This window comes from Bos taurus, chromosome 12 (assembly GCF_002263795.3).
Source record: "Bos taurus isolate L1 Dominette 01449 registration number 42190680 breed Hereford chromosome 12, ARS-UCD2.0, whole genome shotgun sequence".
Taxonomy (NCBI): Eukaryota; Metazoa; Chordata; class Mammalia; order Artiodactyla; family Bovidae; genus Bos; species Bos taurus.
This window is the reverse complement of record NC_037339.1, coordinates 86,112,120-86,121,492: the sequence shown is the minus strand read 5'-3', so window position 1 is coordinate 86,121,492 and position 9,373 is coordinate 86,112,120. Positions and strand designations below refer to the sequence as shown.

The 9,373-nt window shown below is 53.3% G+C and overlaps 1 long non-coding RNA gene across 4 annotated transcripts; it reads right to left on the bottom strand.

Moving 5' to 3' along the window:
• Positions 1-884: 884 nt before the first annotated feature.
• LOC132346806 (uncharacterized) lies at positions 885-9,358 on the bottom strand. Of its 4 annotated transcripts, none has more exons than XR_009496764.1 (4): positions 9,093-9,357; positions 3,322-3,407; positions 2,058-2,573; positions 885-1,913 (listed from the first exon to the last, which is right to left on the bottom strand). It is a non-coding gene; the product is annotated as an uncharacterized lncRNA (long non-coding RNA). The 4 variants fall into 4 exon arrangements; XR_009496762.1 differs by having other exon boundaries at positions 2,058-2,570; XR_009496763.1 differs by lacking the exon at positions 3,322-3,407 and having other exon boundaries at positions 9,093-9,355.
• Between the last annotated feature and the right edge of the window lie 15 nt (positions 9,359-9,373).

The window sequence follows — 9,373 nt, the reverse complement described above, 5'->3', positions numbered from 1 at the left end:
GAGGCAGGAAGCTGAGCGCTCTACGTCGGCAGCATCTGCCCCTCATGTCTACCAGGCATGCCCCTCATGTCCTTGGCTGTGCAGCATGGCTTGTGGGACCTCAGTTCCCAACCCAGGGACGGAACCTGGGCCCCGGTGGTGAGAGACAGCCTGCACGGGGCCAGGCGCGGACGCCGGGGGCTCACTGAGGGAGGAGTTCCCCACCCAGGGACGGAACCTGGGCCCCGGTGGTGAGAGACAGCCTGCACGGGGCCAGGCGCGGACGCCGGGGGCTCACTGAGGGAGGAGTTCCCCACCCAGGGACGGAACCTGGGCCCTGGTGGTGAGAGACAGCCTGCACGGGGCCAGGCGCGGACGCTGGGGGCTGCTAAGGGGTGGGAGCAGCTCTGGGAGGCGGGCTCAGCGCAGGCTGTCCCCCACTAGCGGCTTCCCTCTTTGTCCCCAGTGCTCCATGTGGGCCTCCGTAGTCCCCAGGGGAGCCTCTTGGGGCTTTTTCTGTCCCTGGGAAGCTCCCTGCAGGCCTTGGCAGAAGCCAGATTTCAAAATCCACCAGTCATTTTACTGGAATGGAAATGGTCAGGATGGTTGGTGAGTCCACAATGCAGCAAAGGGGGCCTCACAGCCCGGAGCCGGGAACGCCAGGCTGGCCGGCCTAGGGTGCCTGGCCAGGCCCTTTGCTGGTGGGCAAGCCTGGGGCCAGGAAGGCACGAGACCAGGAGGCTCCACACCCTCAGCTGGTTTCCATCAACGCCAGCGTGTGGCCCCCGCCTCCGCATAACCAGGCTGGACCTCAGGCCAGCGACAGATCTGACTTGACGTTGATGGAATATGAAGCAACCACGGAAACAGGAAGGGGGTAAAAAAGCAGAGAGAAAAGAAGCAGATGCAGAAAGGTAGCGGTCATTTATATTAATTTCTCCGCAGCCACCGAGGCTTGAGATAAGAAAAATTGCATCGGAAAAAAAAAAATTCTAAGCATGAAACAGTGATTAATATTGCAGTCATTGGAGCAGAAGGCATGCAAAAAAATATCATGAACATTTCAGGGGACTATTTTCCTCATAGAAAGCTTATTCTTATAATATTACTGCATTTCAAAAAATACAATTTTAGAGAAAAAAAAATGAACTCTAGCTCTTTGCCATGATAGGCGACAGGTCAGAAAAGCATTTCAGAATAATTTTACACCTTTTAACCTTAAAAAATACTTTGCTGACAATTGAGAAAGGGCCTTAAAAGAAGCTCTGATAGGCATTCTCACAGCAGGGTTGCCATGTCCCATCACCGCGCGGGCGCGTCTGGCATAATGCATCCCGTAATAAGGAAGGCGCTGCACATCACGGAGGCTGGAGAGGGTTTTAAGAGCGTGAGCCTCGGCAAGAGCCTCTATTAGTCGTGACACTGAAAGTTCGGTGCGTGAAACTCTTGAGAAGACATGAAGGAAGTAAACTGTTTAAAATTTTGATTTGAGCCAGGAAATAACGACCGTGTCGTGGGATTTTGCCTGCATTTAAATATATATCAGCCTTCTCCGTTTTTCCTCTCTGCTCGTGGTTGGACATCTTGTTCAATAAGAACCCTACATGGTGTAGTTCGAGGAATGGCCCTCTCCCCGAGTCTGTGGCTGGAAGCGTTAGAAAACCATCACGACAATTACGCAAATTCAAACACGATCGAGGATGGCCACATTTCCCAGCTGCAAATCCTGTTCAGAGTTGCGGAAAGCCCGACGGTATTTCACTATCACAAATATGAAAACCACGGGTCAAGGAGAGATGCTCCAAGACGGACATCAGTGCGCGTTGCAGCAGGAATGGACCCCGGGCATGCGCGCTCAGCCTCGGGAGGGGGACGCAGGGGGCGGGGCGGGGGCTGGGGACAACGGGCTCTTGTGGTTTTCAGCACAAATATTCCTAGAGAAAAACAAGGAGAAGAGGGTGGGTGAGACATATTTCTCAGCAAAGGCTGCTTCTTCCTCTGCTGGGAGGGCCTGTCAGGGACCCCAGTGGTCCTGGGAGGCCCTCAGTATGTCTGCCCTTCCCCGGGACGGAGCTGACCCTAGGACTGGACTTGGCGTGGAGCGCTCGGTGGTTAGCGGCCCTCAGAGATGCAGCGTGTCGGGCTTGAATCCCTCTTAGAAGGGTGCAGAGACGCCCTCTGCTTTTATCTTTTCCTGCTTTCATCTTTTCCCTTCTTTCCAGTGTTTCTCTTCCAGTTTGGGTGACAACGTGTTTTTCAAGTCACGAGGATTTGCTCCAAATTTCCTTCTTCCTGCCCCACAGTCCACTCCCGGAAGCTGCCCACCCAGAGAGGGGGGAGGTTCTGGGCTTTCTCTGCTGCCTCCTGGCGAGGACCGTCTCACCCCCGAGGCTCAGAGGCTCAGACCCATGGCAGCATCCTTAGGCATTGCTCGAGAACCGGTGTTCTGATTTCTTGGCTGATTAGCTCAGTTTACAGGGGTTCTGAACCTCGCACCTCATAAACGCAGAAGAACTGGGGTGGGTTGGGGGCAGCGGGCTGTTTGTGCTGCTGGCAGTTGAGGGGGTGCTTCCAACCACCATCTGGTTTTGCTGCTGAGAGAACATTGCAGTGTTAGATCTGGGGTCTCACAAAATCACAGGAAATTGTTCTACATTGTTAGATTATAATTGTTAAATTATGACTTAATAAGTCATTTTATATGTTTTCACTTTGTTTATTCCTAAAATGACTCTATCACACCCCAGAACATAGGTTGCACATGATTGCATTTGAGTATTCCATATTTGGGTCAAATGTGGAGACTTGTTTGGGCCTGTGGCACAGCCAGCAAGGTGACTGGTCCCAGTGTTGTGAGCTGTGGGCCCCGGCATGACGACCCTGCACAGCTCCAACCATGGACTCATGGTGGACATGAGGCAGCCACGTTACCTGTCTCAGTCACTGAGGCAGTTACAGACTTTCAGGACTAACTCATCCATTTCTCTTGTCTTGTCAGAGAGCCTGGTACACAGAGACGTGTGTACACACAGACACACCCCCCCTGACAGGAGGCAGAGAATGATACACAGAGACGTGCACACACACACACCCCCCTGACAGGAGGCAGAGAGGCTGATACACAGAGACATGCACACACACACACACACACACACACACACCTGATAGAAGGCAGAGAGGCTGATACACAGAGACGTGCACACACACACGCACACACACACACCTGATAGAAGGCAGAGAGGCTGATACACTGAGATGTGCGCACACAGACACATACACAGACACCCCCGCCCCGCCCCGATGGGAGGCTCTTCCGGGATCTAGCAGAAGCATAAATTTCACCTTTTCCTCGGGAAGTGCCTCCTGTTGCGTTTCTGGTAGGGAAGCGGCAGCTGAAGCAGTTAGTTCTTTCCCCAGACGTTTATCTTCTAAAGAGATGAAAGGGGAAGCCCTGCCCTTGGTGCCTATTCCTGGGATGCCCAAAGGCTGGGAAATATCCCCAGATCTTGCCTCCTGACCGTATGTGCCTGCCTGGCCCCACGTCAGGAATGGACTTGCGGTGGTTCTCAAGCTGAGTAACTGACCGGCGATGAGGGAGAGAGGCCTCTGCTTCCTCGATGCCTGAGAGGGGGTCCGTTTCATTCAGGGATGCCCTCCATCTCACGGTGGGCTGTGAAGCCCAGCACTCACGTCTGAGCACTTCCTCAATGCGTCCAAAGAACTGGCATGTGAGGAACGAACCGGGGTCCTTTCTCAGAGGAAGACCCAGGATCTGGGGTCTGCACCCAAAGTTAGAAGGGCCAGGGCTGTGGCACATGGAGACCTAGATGCATTTCAGTCATTTAAAAAGCCATGACTATTCAGGAAGCTCAGCTCTTTGCAACGACTTCCTGACGACACCCGGGGACGGGGGAACGTATCTCTGCTCTGTGTACATGCCGCTTGCCCTCTGCACCTGTCTTGGTAGCGATGCAATTCAGTAAAGCTCTGCAGACACTTGGGCCTCCATCATGAATGTGACGTTAAGGACAACAGCTGCAGAGGGCCACGATTCGGGCAAAGCCTCCGGTGTTTGGGTCCAGAGGGAGGAACTCAGGACCTCAGCCGCTTGCTTGAGTGGGGTCCCCACCCCCTCGTGGATGGATGGAAGGGTGGGAGGGCGGCGCGGCCCGAGGCGGCATCCTCGGGGAAACATCAGCCTTGGGCCTCACTCCCCGCCTGTCCCCTCCAGGCCCGTGTGCCGCCCCGAGGGGAGGCCTCATCCACGGCGGGGTGGGGGGATGAGAACCCAAGCCCCGGGGGAGACCGCCCACACCTGGCAGGGAGCAGTGACTGACAGGGGCAGACACTTGGTGACAAGACCTGATCATGCCATTCATTTGCAATCACACGCTAATCAATGCTATTTACACACATCACTCGGCGCGGTTGAGCGGCGTGTCGGCACCTTCACCAGGCTGCCTGGTGACGAGGCCTCACTGTGGGGGGAACGTCACCCTTCTCAGCAGCAAGAGGCGCGTCTTTTCAGGTTCCATCCCCAGGACCGAGGCCACAAGAGCCTCGTGCTGAGACAGAGGCTGACGTGGTACCAAGCGGTGGACTCGGGCTGGTACCGAGGGGTGAGCTCGGGCCGGGGCGAAGCCAACCCCGGGAGCATTGACGCCCCCACCCCGGCCACCTGCAGCTCGGGCTGACCAGTGACACAGGTGACACTTAGCGATGCTTAATCCCAACCTTCATCCACTCAGGCAGTCACTCTTTCAAAGAACCATCACGTTTACTAAACTCCACTCTCTGTGCAAGTGTAAATCCCCTCCCTCCTGCAGCCTGCCTCGCAGCGAAGCACTCCAGAGGTCCCATTCCATCCTCTGATCCGCTTCAATACTGCGGGATCCTGCTTTCCTCTGTCAGATAAAAGCCCAGGCTCGCAACAGCACACTCTGTTGGTACCGCCATCCAGTAAACACCCTCACTCCTGGCAGGGAGACGCGCGGCCCAGCCCCCGTGGGGGAAATCAGGGCTGGCGTGGGAAAATGTTAGGTCCTGCTCCCAGGAGTCTCTTCCAGAGATACATGGGCCAAGATACAGAAGGAGATTCACGTGGCTGCTCCCTGTAGCAACGACTGTGATGGCAGAGACAAAGACATTCCCCAAATTGGAAGCAACCTTCTACCCTGAGTGGGCTTCCCTGATGGCTCAGCTGGTAAAGAATCCACCTACAATGCGGGAGACCTGGGTTTGATCCCTGGGTTGGGAAGATTCCCTGGAGAAGGGAAAGGCTGCCCACTCCAGTATTCTGGCCTGGAGAATTCCATGGGCTGTATAGTCCATGGGGTCGCAAAGAGTCGGACATGACTGAGCGACTTTCACTAAACTAGTATCTTGAGTAAATTTACAGTTTATTCACACAGGCAGAGAGGAAGCCTAGACAGGGTCAGAAGAGCTAGGTATGTGGTCTGTTACCGTTTACATAAGAAGGGGAGGAGGGCACCTTCAAATTTCTGTACACATACAGAGACAGATAGAGTTATGCTTCTTGTGACAGAGGACGAGGTGATTGTATGGCATCACCGACCCAACGGATGTGAGTCTGAGCAAACTCCGGGAGATGACGGGAGTGATGGACAGGAAGCTGGAGTGCTGCAGTCCGTGTGGCCACAAAGAGGCGGACAGGACTGAGCAAGTAAACAAGCAAAATGCATGCACGTGTCTGTCTATACATGAGGCATGCGTGCGTGCCCAGCTGCTCAGTGCTGTCCGCCTCTTTGTGAACCCACGGGCTAGCCCGCCAGGCTCCTCTGCCGTGGGCTCCTCAGGGCCCAAGGCTGTGCTCACAGAAGCGCAGACGGCTGAGCGGGCGGCGCTTATCTCTAGGTTTCACTTTCCTGCTGGCATGAAGTCCCTCCCCAGGGCCTGGGGTCCACAGTCATTGCTGGGTACCTGTCTCCCCATCTTGCCACTCTGATCACCTCCTGGGGAACTGGGCGGGTGAGTAAAGCTAGAGATAGTTCCAGCTTGAAAGACGTCCTTAAAACGACCAGTTCAGTTCATCTGAATGTGACACGTGGACCATGCTGTCAGCAGCCCCTAAGCTGCGCTATCTTCCTAGATGTGATGCCTGGGAAAACCTACAGGAGGAGGCTTGACGTCCATGCGAGGTGATGCTGTGGACAGCTGTGGTCCCATGTTGCTGATAGAAAGTCGGCACAAAACTAGGTTAGCTAGCAAGTGATGGAGGGGCCAGGTTGGCTAGCAGGCGATGGAGGGGCTAGGTTGGCTAGCGGGCGATGGAGGGGCTAGGTTGGCTAGTGGGCGATGGAGGTGTACAAGCACTTCTTGGTGTAATCTGCAGCACGCTTAATTACTCTTTAAGTTCGACCCATTAGCCTAGAGATGGAACCCGGGTGCTCATTTATGTAGACCCCACACCTTCTAGGAGGCAGCCTCCAGTCCAGCCCAAAAGATCTGCCCATGGCCACTGGGCAGCCTGAGTCCCCGCGGAACAGCCCAGAGCGTGTATGTCCTGAGGCGTGGGGAGGGGGCACATGTGGCTTGAGGGACAGCCCGCCCTTCCACACCTCTCTCCATCCGGCACTAAAGCTGAAAGGAAAGAGAACGTGCATAATCAACAACAAAGATACACCTGGCTTTTCTAACTTAATTGCTTACCTGCATTTTCCTATTTTATTTGCATTTTAAAACATTTTCCTGCATGTAGATCATGGTTATGGAGGCTGAAATTCTAATGGATTCCGTTTAGAAAGATGAGCAGGAAATAAAATCAGCAAGCACTTCCCAGAACCACTGTCAGGTGGGCTGAGAAGGGTGGGCCTTGCAGGCCCTAGTCTACTTGTCTGGTTTAACAGTCTAAGAAATTACTTCCTGCGTTGGCAATAGCATTGATAAAATCATTGCATTTGCGACTTCTCCTGTGTTTGAAGAAGTACAAAAAAATTCAACGTGGAAAAAAAATTCCTGAATTTATTTTTTAAAAAGGAAAAATGTTAATGATGAAATATTTACAAAACCTTCCCAAAATGAGTTTCGTTAGAAAATAATATACTCCTGTAATTTATATTTTAAATCTCATAAAACTGTGTAAACTTTTAAGGATTATTTTAAAGTTTTCCCGGAAAATGTGTAAGATAACTGTTTTTCTCCTATCTGAGATAGAGCTCTCTGCTTTTTCTTTTTGTAACATTTGTAAGTAACAGAATAAAACCCAATACAGTGTCAGTGTCGAAGAGGCCTGTGGGGAAAAGAACATAGGCTACAAACCGGAATCCTGTTCTTGGTTTTAAAACTATTTCCACACAGACATTGTATTGAAGCCTTCCTTTTTTTCATGTACAAAGTCCAACTGGGAAGCCGGGAAGGCTGAGATGGATGCGCTCCATGGCAGACGTGGGAAGACATCGTGTTGTCTTTGTAACTCTTCAGTTCAGTCACTCAGTTCTGTCTGACTCTTTGCCACCCCATGGACGGCAGCACGCCAGGCTTCCCTGTCCATCACCAACTCCCAGAGCTTGCTCAAACTCATGTCCATTGAGTCAGTGATGCCATCCAACCATCTCATCCTCTGTTGTCCTCTTCTCCTCCTGCCTTCAATCTTTCCCAGCATCAGGGTCTTTTCCAGTGAGTCAGTTCTTGGGCTCCAAAATCACTGCAGATGGTGACTGCAGCCATAAAATTAAAAGACACTTGCTCCTTGGAAGAAAAGCTATGACCAACCTAGACAGCATATTAAAAAGCAGAGACGTTACTTTGCCGACAAAGGTCCATCTAGTCAAAGTGATGGTTTTTCCAGTAGTCATGTATGGATATGAGAGTTGGACCATAAAGAAAGCTGAGCGCTGAAGAACTGATGCTTTTGTAACTCATTTCCTCTGTAAATCATACCTGAAAACAGACTGGCTTGATACTGCTTGCCAGCAGCACAGAGGGTGCTCTGCAGAAATAGAGTTTACCGGCCCTGGAGGGCAAGGGGCTTTCCCGAGAGGAGACTGTGGACCCTCAACCATCGGTGGTGGCAAGTGTGTGTTAGTTACCCAGTGACCATCACACGTGCCTGGAACTCTGGGCCAGGACCCACTTCTTATTTTTTAATTAAAAAGGCTTTTGAGTTAATTTTTCAAAATACCTCTGTTTTCAGGGGAGAAAAGGATATTTTGCTATCAGAACACAGTGAGGCCTTTGCTGTCACAAAGATCCATGCTAAACTACCCGAAGTCCCTCTCGATTTATGAATGTCAGGCTTTTCATTGGTTTTCAATATTAACATTCCAAGTAAAGGAACACAGTCGCACAAGTTAGTAATTTGAAGTGGAGTCATGACCTGTGTTCTTAGAAAAAGAAACCAAAAAATAAATGGGCACTGAGAGCCCACCTCTTTTCTGAAAATCACTGAGTGTTATGAGGTTTCTGGAAATGCTTTTCCCTTTTCTAAGAACTAGATGAGCCCCCACCAGTGGGATGGGGCCTCTGGGCTTGGGCTCTTGGGTCTGGAGGGGAACCACCTCCTTATGGACACCATCCTGAGGCTGAAGAGCTCTTTCATCCGTGGCTTTTAAGATTTTCTTGAAAACCTGTATTCTCCGTCAAAGGAAGGTGAGGAAGATGGGGAGTCTCGGGCCGGAAGACGCAGCCCCCACTGCCTGGGGACAGTGGTCCCTTCCAGACGACACTCAGCTTTACCCCGAGGTGATCCTTGTATGTGTGTGCAGACTTGCTTCCGAGAACGCTCCCTTTCTCGCTGGAGTTTCAACCCCGTCTTCCCATCCCTGAGCAGGGGCTGCCTTCTTCACTCCTGGGAAGGCCAGGCCTCGGCCCTGGGGACGCAGCCCCCCGCCCCGGGGCTGCCGATTCCCAGGGGAACCCCTGGTCTCACCCGCAGAGCGTGGAGGAGGCCAGGACGGGGCGGCCAGGGAGGCGTCAGCACGTTTGCAGCCCGCGGGACAGTGCCAGCCAGGAGCCGGCCGCCACCCCTGACTCTCCACCGCATTCTTCTGTGCGGTTCCCACAGACCAGGGGCGGGAGGTCAGAGGGGCCGACACAAAGGGGACCCCCTGCCGCTGGGCCTTGGCGCGCGGTCAGCACCCCTTTCCCGACCTCACCTTTCACCCGCAGATGCCTGGCAGCCAACAGGATGGAAGTGTGCTGAGCCGGGGAGGGGACGGGGCTGAGGCACCCTAACCAGGACTCAAACCTCCTGCTGCAATAGGCGTGAGCGGGCTTCTTTCCCGAGCCGGCCTGATGACGGTGGTTGGGGGGAGGTGGCAGCACGGCGCCCCGCCCCCGCAGCCCACGCGCAGGCTCTCAAGCTGCCGTCTGCGGCGCCGGGCGTGGCTCCTGCCTGCAGGCTTACGTTTGGGCAGAAACCGTAACTGGCCAAAGT